The sequence below is a fragment of the Cryptomeria japonica genome, chromosome 1 (genome assembly GCF_030272615.1).
Source record: "Cryptomeria japonica chromosome 1, Sugi_1.0, whole genome shotgun sequence".
NCBI classification, from domain to species: domain Eukaryota; kingdom Viridiplantae; phylum Streptophyta; class Pinopsida; order Cupressales; family Cupressaceae; genus Cryptomeria; species Cryptomeria japonica.
The window spans coordinates 77,481,828-77,501,064 of record NC_081405.1 but is presented as its reverse complement, the minus strand read 5'-3'; positions in this window follow the sequence as shown (position 1 = coordinate 77,501,064).

Below are 19,237 nucleotides of genomic sequence, written 5' to 3'. Positions count from 1 at the left end.
CTGGTAGTGCAGTTGGAGACAGAGATTGATAGTTTCGTATACTTGTTGTGTATATGTACAAAGAATTCTTGGCTTCACATCCTTGTTGACTACACCCAGTATACCTGAAGAAGAAGAAGAAGAAGAGATGCCTCGAGTACATGTGTGTTTATTTTATTTTGTTTTTAGTAGATATAATTTGTTATTATCAGTGACAATTATATGCTAACTTGTATCAATGTCATGTTTATGAACATATGTGCATTGTGTATGAAAATATTGAAAACATACCTCCTCTACGGAAGACATACATCAAGAGTCCTGCAAAGCCGAAGAGAAAACGTGGAGATGAGGTAAACAAGAATAGTTCAATTATAGTTCATTTTTATGTTAACTTTTCAAATGTGAATTATATAATATAACTAATCTTAATCGTGGTTTGTTTTTTCTTGTGTAGGATCCTTCACAACCGAGCAGTGTGGCGAAGAGGATCGATTTTGATGATCCATAAGAAGCTTAGGATGTTATAGATAGTTTTGGGATGCTTACATGTCTAGTTGGCATGTATATTTTGTATATGGACATACATTCACGTATATAGACATACATTTTGTTTTATTTGGCATTTATGCCATATTTGTGTATGGACATACACTTGTAATCATTTGACATTTTCATATATACAGAAGTTGATATTTGATCATATAAATTGTTGCTCATCTGGGCATGGTGTTATCATGGAAATATTTAATCTTCATTCCAATAATTAACAATAGTTAATAATGGTTATTTAATGAACAATACAATTCATTTCATTCCATCGTAAGTGTTGTTTGTATAATGAACAATACTTGATACAATTAATTATTACCCTATGCATGCTCCTATTTTTCCCCCCCACTCGGTTGAACGCTCAGGGTCATACCCTATCGGCGTCGTCCCTTGAGCACCCTAAGTGCTAAAAAATGTTAAACTTTGACAAGCCCTAACTCGGAATCTGTGGCACCTACAAACAATCTGTTTGAACCTATGGGGCCAAGATAGGGGTCCCTACAAAACTCTATCTCAGTTTTTCAATTTTCCCTATGGTTTTATTAGGGCAGCATTTTTTCGGTTGGCGAAAAAATCATCAGTCTCATTCAATTGAATGTTGTCGTGTGGCCAATTTATCGTTCTGCTCATTGTGATAACGAACTTTCAGCTCCAACATGTCCAATTAGGAATTATTACCCTATGCATGCTCCTATTTTGGCCTCCCACTCAATCAAACGCTCGAGATCATACCCTACCGGCGTTGTCCCTTGAGCACCCTAAGTGTTGAAAATTATCAAACTTTGATGGGCCCTAACTTGGAATTCGTGGCACCTGTGAACAATCTGTTTGAACCTATGGGGCCATGAGAGGGGTCCCTACATAATCCTATCTCGGTTTTTCAAGTTTCCCTATAGTTGTATTAGGGAAGCACTTTTTTGGTTGGCGAAAAAATCATCAGTCTCATTCAATCGAATGTTGTCGCATGGACAAATTCTTGTTTTGCTCGTCATGATAACAAATAGTCATCTCCGACATGTCCATTTTGGCATTATTACCCTATTCATGCTCCTATTTTGGCCCCCCACTTGGTCGAACGCTCGAGGTCATACCCTACCGACGTCGTCCCTTGAGCACCGTAAGTGCTAAAAATTGTCAAACTTTGACGGGGCCTAACTCGGAATCCCTGGCACCTGCAAATGATCCATTTGAACCTACAGGGCCATGAGAGGGGTCCCTACAAAATCCTATCTCAGTTTTTCAATTTTCCCTTAGGTTTTATTAGGGTAGCATTTTTTTGGTTGGCGAAAAAATCGTCAGTCTCATTCAATCAAATGTTGTTGCGTGGCCAATTTCTTGTTCAGCTCATCGTGATAACAAACTGTCAGCTCCGACATGTCCAATTAGGCATTATTACCCTATGTATGATGCTATTTTTCCCCCACACTTAGTTGAACGCTCAGGGTCATACCCTACCGACGTCGTCCCTTGAGCACCCTAAGTGCTTAAAATTGTCAAACTTTGATGGGCCCTAACTCGGAATCCGTGGCACTTGTGAATGATCCATTTGAACCTATAAGGCCATGAGATGGGTCCCTACAAAAGCGTATCTCATTTTTTCAATTTTCCCTTAGGTTTTATTTTTCAATTGGCAAAAATATCATCAGTCTCATTCAATCGAATGTTGGTGAGTGGCCAATTTATCGTTCTACTCGTTGTGATAATGAACCGTCAGCTATGATATGTCCAGTTAGGCATTATTACCCTATGCATGCTCCTATTTTTGCCGCCCACACAATCGAACGCTCGCAGTCATACCCTACCGATGTCGTCCCTTGAGCACCCTAAGTGCTAAAAATTGTCAAACTTTGATGGGTCCTAATGCAAAATTTGTGGCACCTGCAAATGATCTGTTTGAACCTACAGAACCATGAGAGAGGTCTCTACAAAATCCTATCTCAGTTTTTCATGTTTCCCTACGGTTTTATTAGGGCAACATTTTTTCGGTTGGCAAAAAAATCGTCAGTCTCATTCAATCAAATGTTGTCACGTGACCAATTTCTCGTTCTGCTTGTCGTGATAATGAACCGTTGGCTCTAACATGTCTAGTTTGGAATTATTACCCTATGCATGCTCCTATTTTGGCCCGCCACTCAGTCGAACGCTCGAGGTCATACCCTACCGGTGTCGTCTCTTGAGCACCCTAAGTGCTAAAAATTGTGAAACTTTGATGGGCCCTAACTCGGTATCTGTGGCACCTACAAATGATCCATTTGAACATACGGGACCACAAGAGGGTTCCCTACAAAAGCCTATCTTGGTTTTTCAATTTCCCCTTAGGTTTTATTAGGGCAGCATTTTTTCGATTGGCCAAAAAATCGTCAGTCATATTCAATCGAATGTTGTCGCGTGGCCAATTTCTAGTTCTGCTGGTCGTGATAATGAACAATCAACTCCGACATGTCCAGTTAGGAATTATTACCCTATGCATGCTCCTATTTTTCTCCTCCACTCATTCAAACACTTGGGGTCATACCCTACCGACGTCGTCCCTTGAGCACCCTAAGTCCTAAAAATTGTCAAACTTTGATGGGCCCTAACTCGGAATCGTTGACACCTATAAATGATCCGTTTGAACCTATAGGGCCACAAGAGGGGTCCCTAAAAAATCCTATCTCGATGTTTCAATTTTCCCTTAGGTTTTATTAAGGCATAATTTTTTTCGTTGGTAAAAAAATCGTCAATCTCATTCAATCGAATGTTGTTGCATGGCCAATTTATCGTTCTGCTTGTCGTGATAATGAACCATCAGCTCTGACATGTCTAGTTAGGCATTATTACCCTATGCATGCTCCTATTTTTCCACCCCACTCGGTCGAACACTCGGGGTCATACCCTATCGGTGTCGTCCCTTGAGCACCCTAAGTGCTAAAAATTGTCAAACTTTGACGGGCCCTAACTCAGAATCCATGGTACCTATGACCGATCTATTTGAAACTATGAGGCCATGAGAGGGGTCCCTACAAAATCCTATCTCGGTTTTTCATGTTTCCCTATGGTTTTATTAGGGAAGGATCTTTTCGGTTGGCAAAAAAAATCGTCAGTCTCATTCAATCAGATGTTGTCGCGTGGCCAATTTCTCATTCTACTTGTCGTGATAATGAACTGTCGGCTCCAACATGTCTAGTTAGGCATTATTACCCTATGTATGCTCCTATTTTAACCCCCCACTAGGTCAAACGCTTGGGGTCATACCCTACAGGCGTCATCCCTTGAGTACCCTAAGTGCTAAAAATTATCAAAATTTGATGGCCCTAACTCGGATTCTGTGGCACCTGCGAATGATCTGTTTGAACCTACGGGACTATGAGAAGGGTCCCTACAAAATCCTATCTCGATTTTTCAATTTTCCCTTAGGTTTTAGTAGGGCAACATTTTTTCAGTTGGTGAAAAATTCGTCGGTCGCATTGAATGAAAAATATAGATAAACAAGCATTACACTGTAGATGCATAATGATCATCAATATTTCCATGTATTGTATACACATAATTACCATTACACTTGCATTTGACATCCATGAAGGGATATGAAAACATGATTTTTTTTCATTATCAATACAACTACACCAATGTACTCATGTACAGATACATTATATATCATCAATATAACTAAACCAATTTGCTCATGGAAATTGTATATCATCATAACAAAGTTACATCAATTCACATCCATATACAAATACAATATCCCACTTCATCTGCATCAGACATCCTCATGTCCTAAGAGAAAAGCTTACGTACAACAATGCCTGCATATAAATGAAGACCAAAATAAGTAACCTTTTTACGCGAAATGAATGTGCTACAAGAAACAAATTATAACACTTAATAGACATTATTTTGTCAAATTATAAATTTAGATCATTTGAAACATTTTAAAGACATACAAGATTGTATAATTATGAAACTTACCAATTTCTCTGCAAAGTATACAAGCATAACTTTGAAGAAAGATGCATGTTGATTAAAGCCCTTCTCTCTGCATTTCTCTGCATGGTTGAAGACGATGGTAGATATGGTCATTTATAAATAGCAATACATTCACTTGAATTAGTGTTTATGAACAAAATTTAATCTCATTAATGCACAAAGGAATATGTACCATCACCAAGAGAGGGTCTTGTCAATGGCGAATCATCTACCATGAACCTGTATTTTTAAGAATTGTTAGTCTACACATAAAATGCATGGATGAACATAAAGGATTTATGATAATCAATTCAAATGAAATGCATGATAATAAATGAAAATGTGGGATTATTAACCATAAAAATACGTCCCTTCAAATTATATAAAGAGAACCCAATATGTTGATGCAAAAATCATAATGTTATACTGTTGTATATCATCAAAAAAGACCTACATGAGCATAAAGTTTTTTCAATAATTATATCATCAAAAATTGTCAAATAGTGTTGTCTAATAACAAAAATTGTAAATCTCATCAAATGCATGATAATAAGTCATGTTGCAAAAATACGTCCCTTCCAATTATATAGAGTGTACCCGCTATGTGCATGCAAAAACCGTGTTGCCAAAAGAAAATGTTCATCAATAGACCTGCATTTTGAACACATCCTTAATATACATGTAACAAACTTGAACATTAAGGTTTAATGATCATTGTTTGAAATCAAATGCACGATAAAAAAAATAAGGCACCATTAAAGGCCTACTACTCAAGTATGCCTGAAGGGTCATCTCTTTGCTTAAGAGTATCAAGTATTGCTTCATGATCAACAGTGGTCACTGTCCATAGCTCTTTGGTCTTCGGTTTTGCTTGATGCTTCAACAACTTGACATTTGTAGCTATAATAAGGTGTGAATAATTATAATGGTTTTGTGTCTCTGATAGTCTTCAAATGTAGGTATGCCATTCTTTCCAATCATGTATGTTCGCAACCAAGTTCCCACAACAACAACTGAACCTGTAGGATATGTGAACCTGTCATCATCTGTCACTGGTTGTGTTAGCTTTTTTTTTCCCTGTACACATCGTGCCAACCAATATTATGATCTCTCTTCATTCCCTTGTGGTGCAATAACTGCAAAAACATGTCCTAGCTGTACAAGATCTGATAGACGGTCATACTCAAGTGAACTTTCAATGTCATCATTTGACAAGGATATTGTTTGAGATAAAGGAGTTAGATATTGGGGAACCCACGTATCAACCCACTCACTTGAATCGCACTGATCCCAATCACACCGAACATAACTCTTACAAAAACAAGCCAACACTTGTGTCCAAATGGTCCATGTACTTGCATCTAAGTTGAGAAATGAATGCATCTTTGAAGAATCTTTAAATGTTTGACAATCCAATCTATCTCCCACTATGCCCTCCTCAACCAACCAAAAGAATTTGGTCACTGCTGAATCAAGAGTACCTCCATGTGACAATAGAATGTGCATCAAAGAAATTTGCACCTGAAATCCTCAATTTCTCCTTAACTAGAGCTCTCTTCAAACATGCACCTTCTCCATCATGCTCCCCCTTCCAATGCCCTGTCTCAAAAAAACAACAAATATGAGGTATAGGCCTCTCTACATGCATTCTACTCAACCAATAAAACATATGGGCATTCTTGAATTGACCTGTACAGTTATCTGACAATATGATATGTCGATCAATTGCAATATCTTTCTCATGCAAGAACTCAAAAAAATTCTTGAAAGAATGTTGCACATACTTGGAGGAGTGTGATCTATCATCACTCATATAAAAAATGATACTCCCTGATTATCTTCATGTCCTCTTTTGTACTATCAGAGGCATGTCTATATGTAATGTGAACAAAAATAGCAATCTGGATTGAATTGTAGTACTAAGACTGTACCTCATTTTGTGGTTGCAATGTATAGTTCTCTACAAAATCAACCACTGATACAATAGTGCCAATCGGGAAAGAGTTATTACACATCCTAAACTGTTGATCCAACCACTAAGACCTATGGCTATGCCTTGCATACTTGTAGAGAATATTTTCCTTAAAATCCAAAATAAAATCAGCAACACTCACTTCTCTTGAGACTAATTCACATCTAGAACCTTCACCTCCACTCTTCAAAGTATATTTCACTGTCTCATATCTTTTTTTATCAACATAATTCTTTCCAAACTCGTGTTCGCATCCCTCATGAAAACATGAAACAAACTTTGACAACCCACCACATTCTGAGCACTTCTCATTCAAACAATCATTTCTATAGAAATAGCAGCCTTCATCTCTAGGGCATAAAAATAGATCTTCCGAGTCTCTTGATGATCTTGGAAATAGCATTGCACCACACTCCTGCAACATCTCATTAGTATGCATCATAGAACAAATATGACATAAAAGTCTATGGTACATTGAAAACTCCACATGGTACTTGCAACAACAAGTATTATGAATCTTAAGAGGAACACAATAAAATGGCTTCAAAGATTCAAAGGCGCTTTGTGATATTTGCAAAGTTGGATGTACTTCACAATTTTTTTTGTACAACACTGTTTGGCTTGATTCCAAGAAATGTTTGGGATGCGGTGTGCAGTCTCGGTTGCTGATTCTTAATTTCAAAATGTCCTTTACATTGGGTGACACTCTAGAATTAGAGTGCCAAAATTGTTGAATCGCCTCCTTCACATTGTCAATCAAATTTCTATCAACATGTGGAAGCCTCCCACCAGAAGCCCATGTATCTTGTTGAAGTGGATCGTCAAGTCTTTGTCTTCGTGCAAGTGCTCTATCCAAATTTTTACGGTTTATGTTAAAATCAACACAAGTTTGTCTCATTTGACGAGCCTTCCTCAATTGATGGCTTACTAAGGAGGTTGTAATCACTCTTCGAGTGGCTCTCTTATCTCTTTCTTTGGTATTCTTTCCAATAGAATTGAGAGCGTCAAATCAATTTTTGGCAATAATAGAATTTCTCTCCATCTTCTTGTTCATACGAATCTTCAATTGGTTTAGCAATGGTCTCATCTTTATCATCTTTAGCAATTGAAAAAAGAGTTGGCATTTCTCGGCAATGTCTTATTGCTAAAATTTTGGTCGAAAGTTGTGTAGCCCACAACCGAACGGTTCTTGTTGACCTCTTGCCTTCAAGATTCGCAATAATGTTCTCATCAATTTCAAGTAACCATTTTGGGGTTATTGAAGGTCTTGGATTTGGAATTTGTTTTTTATCCATGAGAGGGTCTTCATTTCTAAAGTAATTAGGTGTTACATATTGTTCACTTGGTTGAGCAATTCCACCTTCAATGTCAAAGTTTTCCATATTTTCACCTCCAATGTCAAAATTTTCCACATGTTCACCTCCAATATCAAAATTTTCCACAAGTTAACCTCCTATGTCAAAATTTTCCACATGTTGAGCATTTTCATTATCACTTTCAACATTTTCAACAATTCAAAATTTTCACTTTCAAAATCTACATTTTCATTTTCAATAACTTGTGACACATTTTCAAATTCAATTTCCTCTTCACTTGAAGTAACATTAGCAATATTTAACATACCTTGTATTCTCCTCCTATGACCTTCTCTATCTCTTTCTCTATACACTTCAATTTGGTCATTTGAAAGTTTTCTTTTGCATTTAGACTTCTGATGACAACTACTCCCCATTTACCTCCACAAAGATTCTCCTAAATGATTGACAATGTAAGATTTCACTTTAAGAATATCTCAAAACCACAAATTTGTCTCAACCTGTCTGAAAACCCGTGATTGTTGACAGAAAACAAAATATGCAGACTGTGGGCCATTGGAATCTACAAAATGGCCCACAAGGCTCTTTTTTATTTACAAAAATTGGATATTTGATAAAATCGTATATCAGATTTATCTGATATTTGATTTTAATGTATAACTTTGTGGTACCAAATTTTTTCCTGTTGCCGCCTTTTTTTTACTGTTGCCACATTAATGGCAATGATAGAAATCAGATATCTGATAAAATCCAATATCTGATAAAATCCGATATCTGATTTTATTACTCATATTTCAGATAGAGAGAGATAATGGGAGAGGGAGAGAGAGAGATAGACAAACAGAGAGACATCGGGGGAGGGGAAGAGAGAGATATTAGTGGAGAGAGGGGGGAGTGGAGAGAGAGAGAGGGGGGGAGTGGGGAGAGAGAGAGAGAGAGAGAGAGAGAGAGAGAGAGAGAGAGAGAGAGAGAGAGAGAGAGAGAGAGAGAGAGAGAGAGAGAGAATATGACCCCTTAGGACACCATATGACCCCTTAAGACACCAAATTGTCTTTAGGGGTCATATGGTGTCCTAAGGGATCATATGACATAATATGACCCCTTAGGACACCACAGGACCCATAATGACCCAATATGGTGTCATAAGGGGTTGTATGTTGTCCTTAGGGGTCATATGGTGTCCCATGACCCATTAAGACACCATATGACCCATAATGACATAATTTGGTGTCTTAAGGGGTCATATGGTGTTCTAAGGGGTCGTAGGACACAATATAACCCTTATGGACACCATAGGACCCATAACGATCCAATCTGGTGTCATAAGGTGTCGTATGTTGTCCTTAGGGGTCATATGGTGTCCCATGACCCCTTAGGACACAATATGACCCATAATGACACAATTTGGTGACTTAAGGGGTCATATGGTGTCCTAAGAGGTCATAGGACACAATATTACCCCTTAGGACACATAGGACCCATAACGACCCAATATGGTGTCATAAGGGACCGTATGTTGTCCTTAGGGGTCGTATGATGTCCCATGACCCATTAGGACACCATATGACCCATAACGACACAATTTGGTGTCTTAAGGGGTAATATGGTGTCCTAAGGGGTCGTCGGACACAATATGACCCCTATGGACACCATAGGACCCATAATGACCCAATATGGTGTCATAAAGTGTCATATGTTGTCCTTAGGGATTATATGGTGTCCCATGACCCCTTAGGACACAATACGACCCATAACAACACAATTTGGTGTCTTAAGGGGTCATATGGTGTCCTAAGGGGTTGTAGGACATAATATGACCCCTTAGGACACCATAGGACCCATAACAACCCAATATGGTGTCTTAAGGGGTCATATGGTGTCCTAAGGGGTTGTACGACACAATATGACCCCTTAGGACACCATAGGACCCCTCATGACACCATATGGTGTCATAAGGGGTCATATGAACCATAACGACACCATATAGAGTCATAAAGGGTCATATTATGTCCTAAGGTATCATATGGTGTCTTAAAGGGGTGACACAATATGACCCCTTAGAATACAGTATGACCCATAACGACACAATCTGGTGTCTTAAGGGGTCATATGGTGTTGTAAGGGGTCGTAGGACACAATATGACCCCTTAGGACACCATAGGACCCATAACGACCCAATATGGTGTCTTAAGGTGTCAAATGGTGTCCTAAGGGGTCGTAGGACATAATATGACCCCTTAGGACACTATAGGACCCATAAGAACCCAATATGGTGTCATAAGGGGTCGCATGTTGTCTTTAGGGGTCATATGGTGTCCCATGACCCATTAGGATATCATATGACCCCTAACAACACAAGTTGGTGTCTTAAGGGGTCATATGGTGTCCTAAGGGGTCGTAGGACACAATATGACCCCTATGGACACCATATGACTCATAATGACCAAATATGGTGTCAAAAGGGGTTGTATTTTGTCCTTAAGGGTCATATGGTGTCTCATGACCCATTAGGACACCATATGACCCATAACGACACAATTTGGTGTCTTAAGGGGTCATATGGTATCCTAAGGGGTTGTAGGACACAATATGACCCCTTAGGACACTATATCACCCATAACGACCCAATATGGTGTCATAAGGGGTTGTATGTTATCCTTAGGGGTCATATGGTGTCCCATGACCCATTAGGACACCATATGATCCCTAACGACACAATTTGGTATCTTAAGGGGTCATATGGTGTCCTAAGGGGTCATAGGACACAATATGACCCCTTTGGACACCATATGACTCATAACGAGCAAATATGGTTTCATAAGGGGTCATATGTTGTCCTTAGGGGTCATATGGTGTCACATGACCCATTAGGACACCATATGACCCCTAATGACACAATTTCATGTCTTAAGCGGTCATATGGTGTCCTAAGGCATTGTAGGACACAATATGACCCCTTAGGACACCATAGGACCCATAACGACCCAATATGGTGTCATAAGGGGTCATATGTTATCCTTAGGGTTCATATGGTGTCGCATGACCCCTTAGGACACAATATGACCCATAAAGACATAATTTGGTGTCTTAAGGTGTCATATGGTGTCCTAAGGGGTTATGGGACACCATATGACCCGTAAGGACACCATATGACCCCTAACGACACCATATGGTGTCATAAGGGGTTGTATGTTGTCCTTAGGGGTCATATGGTGTCCCATGACCCCTTAGGACACCATATGGCCCATAACAACATAATTTGGTGTCTTAAGGGGTCATATGGTGTCCTAAGGGGTTGTAGGACACAATATGACCCCTTAGGACACCATAGGACCCATTAGGACCCAATATATGTCATAAGGGGTTGAATGTTGTCGTTAGGGGTCATATGGTGTCCCATGACCCCTTAGGACACAATATGACCCATAACGATACAATTTGGTATCTTAAGGGGTCATATGGTGTCCTAAGGGGTTGTAGGACACAATATGACCCCTTAGGACACCATAGGACCCATAACAATCCAATATGGTGTCTTAAGGGGTCATATGGTGTCCTAAGGGGTCGTAGGACACAATATGACCCCTTAGGATACCATATGACCCCTAACGACACCATATGGTGTCATAAGTGGTCATATGACCCATAACGACATCGTATAGAGTCATAAAGGGTCATATTGTGTCCTAAGGGGTCATATGGTGTCTTGAAGGGGTCATATGACACAATATGACCCATAACGACACAATTTGGTGTCTTAAGGGGTTATATGGTGTCCTAAGAGGTTGTAGGACACAACATGACCCCTTAGGAAACCATAGGACCCATAATCTTTCTCTCCCTCTCCCCTAATTTCTCTATCTCTCTCTCCCTTCCCTCTCCCCATCTCTCTCTCCCTTCACCCTCCCCATCTCTCTCTCTCTCTCTCTCTCTATCTCTCTCCCCTAATCTCTCTCTCTCTCTCTCTCTCTCTCTCTCTCTCCCCCCACTCCCCTCTCTCCCTCTCCCTAATATCATATACTAATTTATTTATAAATTAATATATTAAAATATTATATATTAATATATTAATAAACAATAGATTAATTATGTGCAAATTTAGTTTGTGAATTTACTTATTAAAATCGAATATCTAATTTTATCGGATATCTGATTTTTGTTGTACAATTTTCAAATTTCAAATTTTGGCTCAGGAATGCTTTGGGATTTGGCTTGGAAGTGACAAGCCTGGAAAGTCAACTGAAAAAACGTGTTTTTTAGTATTCCTTGATTTTCCAGACTTTACACTAGTAGCTGATGACTTTTTTTGTAGCCAAAATTGATAAAACGAAAAGGGTTTTTAAAGGATGTTCTCAGCTTTCCAACAATATAAGGCTTGTCTTATTTTGACTTTAATAAATAATTATTATTTATTTTCTAATTGAATTCTGACAATAGTCCTGATTGAAAAACACTCATAAATTTCAAATGGTATAACATTTTTTGAATCCGAAACATGCATCACATCCTATGCTTCGTTAGCTATAGGGAAAAATTAAAAAAAAAAAAATCATAATGTTTTGACCAAGTTAAGGTGGTCAGACGTAGGAGTTTATGAATTTCTGAAAAGCTGTAGTAAAAAATTCATAAATAATTATTTACTTTATAAACAATTATAAAAAAATATGTGTCACATCCGGACATGAGTCTAATACTTATATTATAAATATTATAAAAAATATTATGGTTTGATTGTGATTAGGGTGGTCAGACATACATCTACTTCTTATCTTTTTCCTAAAAAATTAGTACCACTGCATTGAAATTTTCATCAAATACGATTTTTTTTTCAAAAAACAACTAGTAGCTTAGAAACTACATTCAATTTTCTATACATTCTCTTCTTACATATTTTAAAAATAATGTTCATAACTTATTCAAATTTTTCATGTCAAGTTGCATAACTCTGATTTTCTGAAATTTCATTGCCACTTAAGGGCCTGTTTTAGCACACCATGATCCTGCACATACCTAGCCATTAGGGCCATCACCGGTTTGCAAAAGAATGGTCAACGTCTGGAGAAAAAGATTTCAAATGATCAAGTTAACAAACTCACCAGTGCAGCTTCAAACCAATGATCGATGACGGTCAGCACCATCACTGACCGAGACATTAGATTTGGTAGCATGATGATTGGGTATAAGGTAACTCAATCCAACTATCTCAATTATGTTTCTAGCTCCTGCATATATGCCGCACATAAAATTATGAAGGAAAATGAGCAAATAGATCTCTGTGAATGGATGAAAGATGATTTGATCATTAACCTTGGAAAGATTGAAGGAGAGAAAAAGGGGGAATTTCATTGTGAGCTTAATGCTACTTTACCTTAATGAAACTCCTAGTTTTGGAAAGAGACAGTGGGCATTTGACATCCCGATAGGTAGATAATTGAAGCAATCCATTGCTAGCTTGGGAAGCCTATGAGATGATAAGGTTTGGGTTTATTTCAAGGCATTTCAGAAAGCAATGAAATCCAAAGAGAGGGTTCCCAAATACATTGTTGACAAATGCTCAACCAAGATCTGCTTTATGGTCAAAAAGGATGAAACCTTAATGGAAGTAGTTAAACCCTGGAAGATATGGATAGAGGAGATGGGGTATGAGGTTGATGCTATGATTCTGGATGTTTATGCTAAAATGTTGATTGATGCTCCAATTGATGAGGCTGAAAAGTCTTTTGGTACTGCAAAGAAAAAGGAGCAAGAGGTTCAAACTGAATTCAATCGGAAGAAGAGGGAGAAACAACAAGGTAAGGCCAACAAATTTGTTGAAAAAGTATCCCAAGACATCAAGGCCTTAATGGAAGTTGTTCTAGCAAAAGGAAGGAAGAGGAAAGAGCCTAGAATCATCATTGAGCGTATTCCATCAGACTCTGGAACTGAAGATGACACTCCTCTAGCATTCAAGAGGGTATTGAGAAATAAAGGTGAGGAGACTGAGGAAGAGGCAAGGAAGCAACCGGTATGAAATGTCACAATCAAGGTACCGGCCAGCAAACCTGTAGAGAGGAGACCTACTCCAAAGAAAAGAGCTCCAAAGGAAACATCTCTTACACCTTTTGCACCATCCGGTACCGGTAGAAGAAATAAGAAGGAAGACATAGACGTTGCTATTGAAACTAGTAATGCATCTATAATCCCTCCTAAGACTTGTGCAGAACTGATAGATGAAATCACCAAGGATGGAATTTTAAAAAATACACAATACTATTATGAACACTTAGATGATGATGAGTAGAAAGAAATTGAGGAAGTAGTTTTGTTACACCTAGATATATATATAAGAAGGCTTTATTAGAAATTGAAAAACAAGTACCAACACAACTGTATAATAATCTAAATGCTAGGAGATTATCCGCTATAGAGGAGGATCGACACATAAAAATTCAAGAGTTATTAACTACTCGTGGTTCAATTACTCCAAAAGAGTTGGATATGACCCTTGAAGTCGCAAACAGAACAATTTTCCATAGAAAGCACATGATAATTAGCCTTATGGTAGGCAGGGTTAAGGAAATAATTAGGGAAACACACAAGGCATGGGTCCAATTCTTTGTTGACAACCCTGGTTTCTTCTCTTCATTGAAAGATAATCCTAAGACTAACACTACTAACATCCTAGCTGAAGGGAAAGACAAAGGTGTAGTGGGTACCCCACCCACAATTTTGAAACATACTAAGGAATTGGATGTAAAGCCCTTGACAGAATCAAATGTACATGACAAAGAGGAGATACCAACAAAAGTAGATAATGTACATATACCAATAGTAACAGATATTGCGCCAAGTGGCGAAGCCACTGATGCAAAAGAGAATGTTATTAAAGGAAATAAACTAGCGGAGAAGGATAAAGGGAGAAATCTTGAAGGTGAAAAAGAAAAAGAAATTCAGAATGAAATAAGTGATTATGCACAACTATCAAAGAAAAAGGGAGAGGAATATGGCAGGGAACCGGTAGCCAGCACAACTTTGTTGTCAAATGACAGCTCCTAGGTAGAGCAGAAGAGCATAACTGAGATGAGTTCTACTGAGCTCATGATGATTGTTGCTTAAAAGATGATGAAGGAAGGGTTAGTGTGTTGGTATTTTGGTATGGTTTTGTCATTGATGTCAACACCTACTAATACACCTACTTTGGAGATCCAGCAACATTCACCGGCAAGCAGTAAACGGTGCAAAAGTTACTGGTATATGGTTCACTGGCATGATATATTGTTCACCGGTACCTGGAATGATATGGAAGACACTTGGTAATGTCGAAGACATCATGTTGATACTTTATTTTGAAGAAACAATCATTGGTATATTCATATTTGTATATTTGCTTTTACCGGCAAATAGGTCCAGGTTATCTAGGGTTACACCGGCAGGTTTATCTTTTCCAGATCAGCATGGCACGCTATGGAGATGATTTATTATTGTTGTAAATGCATAGAGCCAACATGTTCAATTGGTTATTGCATCAGATATTGTATTGTATGTAAAATGTTTTTATTGTAATATCTTGTAGAGCCGACCTACTAAAATTGGTCTTAGGGTATGGTATAAATGTAAGATCTTATTTGTAAGATCAAGTGTGGAATGTGAAAAAGATTTTAAGTGAAGGTATATGTGAGATCAAGCAGGGATATACATGAAGACATCATTTGAAGGTGAATTTAGGTTTTTGTAGAAGCATATCAGCATTACACCGATACTGAATCAAGCATATGAAGATGCTATTTTGTGCAGTACATTCTTATTGGATTTAACCATCCAACTGTAGTCAGTGTGACTCCCATTTTGTGATTGAGCAGTGAGATGTAGGCTGTTGGCCTTTCTGCATGTGCAGACCCCATTTATGTACACTTACTATCTGTAATTGTATCATCTGATTGTGGGTAAGGTTTCCCACTATGGTTTTTCCTCTTACAGGGTTTCCACGTACAAATATTGGTGTCATGTGTTGTGGATGACTTTATGTTTATGTTTCATGTATTAATCCTTACTGGTATAGCAATTTACTGTTAACACTATCTACCGACATACTAAACTGGTTTACTAGTATTAAGCATTAAGTTGGTTAATGCATTTTTGGTTTGAATTTATTTTGACAATTGATTCACCCCCCCCCCCTCTCTGTTGTCTCCCGGACCTAACAATTGGTATCAGAGCTCAGTCCTCTTTTGCAGAAGTTTAACAACTTGAGGAGATCCAATGTCTACTAATTACTTCAAGAAGGACAGTCCTAAACTTGATGGAACCAACTTTGGGATATGGAATATCGGAATGGAGACACATCTGAATTACATCGGTAAAGACATCTAGGAAGTTACAAAGAATGGTTATACTGCTGCTGTAGCTGGTCAGACTGCTCCAACTACTTTAGCCAAAGGTGAAGAGAATGATTGCAAAGAAAGAGAAGCACTTTTGAGTGCATTATCAGATCAACAAATCATGGGATTATCAGATAGGTCTACTACTAAAGCTATTTGGGATCATTTGGAAACACTAAATGAAGGAGATTCCACAGTCAAAATTGCAAAGCTTGAAAGCTTCCGAGTCAGGTATGAACATCTGAAAATGGAAGAAGATGAAAGGATTTCTGCTTTTATGGAAAGAGTAAATGAAATTGTTTTGGGTATTAAATGTTGTGGAGGAACTCTAAGTGAGGATGAAATTATTTCAAAAATCTTAAGAGGTTTGCCACCGGCATATAAAATGAAGGTTACTGCTATAAATGAGTTGAGAACAATGCCTAATACATCAGTAACTAGGGATACATTGATTGGAAAACTTTCAACCTTTGAAATTGAGGAATTTGGTCTTGTTACTATAAAGACTAATTTGGCCTTTAAAGCATCAACATCATCTGCTCCATCATTTGACAAATCAGACTAGAGAGCCTTTTATGCAAGAGAACTTGAAGAATCCAGAAGGGAGAATGAAGAGCTTGAAGAGCTTGAAGCACTATTTGCAAGAAAAATGCCAAAAGGTCCAATTGGAAGTAAGTATGAAGGTAAAGCACCCTTTAAATGTTTTAACTGCAATAAGATTGGTCATATGGCTTCAAGATGCCCTGATAGACATGCTAGACTAAGAGAAGAAGCTAGAAGAACATACAAGCTTAATCCTGAATATCAGAGATACAGATTTAAAAAGAACAAAGACAAATCTTGTTACATTGTTGATGAAGGTGTGACTGATGATTCTGATGAGGATCCAGCAAACAATGGATGGGTTTTTGTTGCTATAACAGAAGATCAACCGACACCTACTGCTCAACTGGTAGAACAAGCCCTAGCAGCTAAAGTTGAAACAAAGGATGAATGGTTTATTGACTCAGGATGCTCACATCATATGACTAGAGACAAAGGTAAATTCTTGAACTTTCAAGAATACAATGGAGGTTTAGTAAGATTTGGAGATGACAAATCCTGTTCAATCAAAGGTAAGGGTTTAATATCTCTTGATGGTAAACATAACACTGACAATGTCTACTATGTTGAAGGATTAAAGCATAATCTTTTAAGTGTTGGTCAATTAGTTGAGAAGGGATTTCAGCTACAATTTAAAAATGGAAAATGCAAAATCATGAATAGAACTGGTTTGGAAATTGCAACTGGTAATCAGTCTAGAGGCAATATATTTCATTTAAATAACAGTGAAAAGGCATGCTCAATTGCACATATAGATGAAAGTTGGTTATGGCATAAGAGACTATGTCATGTAAATTTTGATTGCATGGTAAAAATTAGTACTTCTAAGGCAGTTAGAGATCTACCTAAAATTGTGAAACCTTGGAATACAATTTGTAAGGAATGTCAATTTGGAAAACAAGTTAGAGCTAGTTTCAAAAGTGTTCCAGAAAAATCCAATAATGCTCTTGACTTAATTCACACTGATTTATGTGGTCCAGCTAGAACTAGAAGCTTACAAGGTGATAGATATTTCATGCTAATTATTGATGATTATTCTAGAATGTGTTGGGTTACTTTTCTCAGAGAAAAATCAGAAGCACTTGGTAAGTTCAAACTATTCAAAGCAATGGTTGAAAATGAAATCGGTAAGAAAATCAGATGTTTAAGATCAGATCTAGGAGGAGAATTCACATCTAAGGACTTCAATACATTCTGTGAAGTGAATGGAATCAAAAGACAGTTATCAGCACCTCGGACACCACCGCAGAATGGAGTTGTTGAAAGGAAAAACATAACTATCTTGGATGCAGCTAGAAGTATGTTATCAGAAGCAAATCTACCACATGTGTATTGGAGAGAAGCAGTTAGCATTGTTGTCTATACATTCAACAAAGTTCACATCAAAGGTGAAATCGGTCATACTCCTACTCTTAAGTATTTCAAAATTTTTGGAAGTAAATGTTATATTAGAAGAGATGAGTATATTGGCAAATTTGATCCTAGAAGTGATGAAGGAATATTTCTTGGTTATTCATCTAAGAGCAAGGCATATAGATGTTTTAACAAGAGATTGCAGAAAATTGTTGAGAGTACAAATGTAAAGATTGATGAACAATTCAGAGGAACTTCAAGGTATATAGACTCTGAACCGACAACAGAAATTGTGACAAATGAAGCTATATTGAATCCACCGGTACAGAATGAAGATCTAGTTACCCCGGTATCATTAGAAGATTCCACAGTAATTGAAGAACAACAACAAACTAAGACACCCCGGTATGTAAGATTGAATCATTCTAAAGATCAGATAATTGGAAACAAATTCAAAGGAGTTATGACAAGAGGAAGATTGGCAAATGAAAAGGTATGTCTTATTTCTCAAATTGAACCATCATCTATTAATGAGGCATGTGAAGATAAATTTTGGATTAAAGCTATGGAAGAAGAATTAGGACAAATTGAGAACAATAATACTTGGACATTAGTTCCCTGGCCTAAAGATAAAAATGTAATTGGAACTAAATGGGTGTTTAGAAACAAACTTAATGAAGATGGTAAGGTTGTCAGAAATAAAGCAAGACTAGTGTGTAAGGGATATTCTCAAAAAGAAGGAGTTGATTACAATGAAACCTTTGCACCGATAGCCAGAATTGAGGCAGTTAGATTATTTTTGGCTTTTGTAGCTCAGAAGGACTACAAAGTGTATCAAATGGATATTAAATGTACATTTTTGAATGGAGATCTAGAAGAAGAAGTATATATTGAACAACCTGATGGATTTTCTTTGACAGATGACAATGATATGGTTTGCAAGTTAAGAAAAGCTTTGTATGGATTGAAACAAGCCCCAAGAGCTTGGTATGCAAGGTTGGATAAGTATCTTTTGAAGATTGGTTTTACTAAAGGAAATGCAAATAGCAATTTATATTACAAAATAATTAATGATGACATCTTGATTATTGAAGTATTTGTTGATGATATAATCTTTGGAGGAGAAGATGGATTATGTAAGGAATTTTCTATTGAAA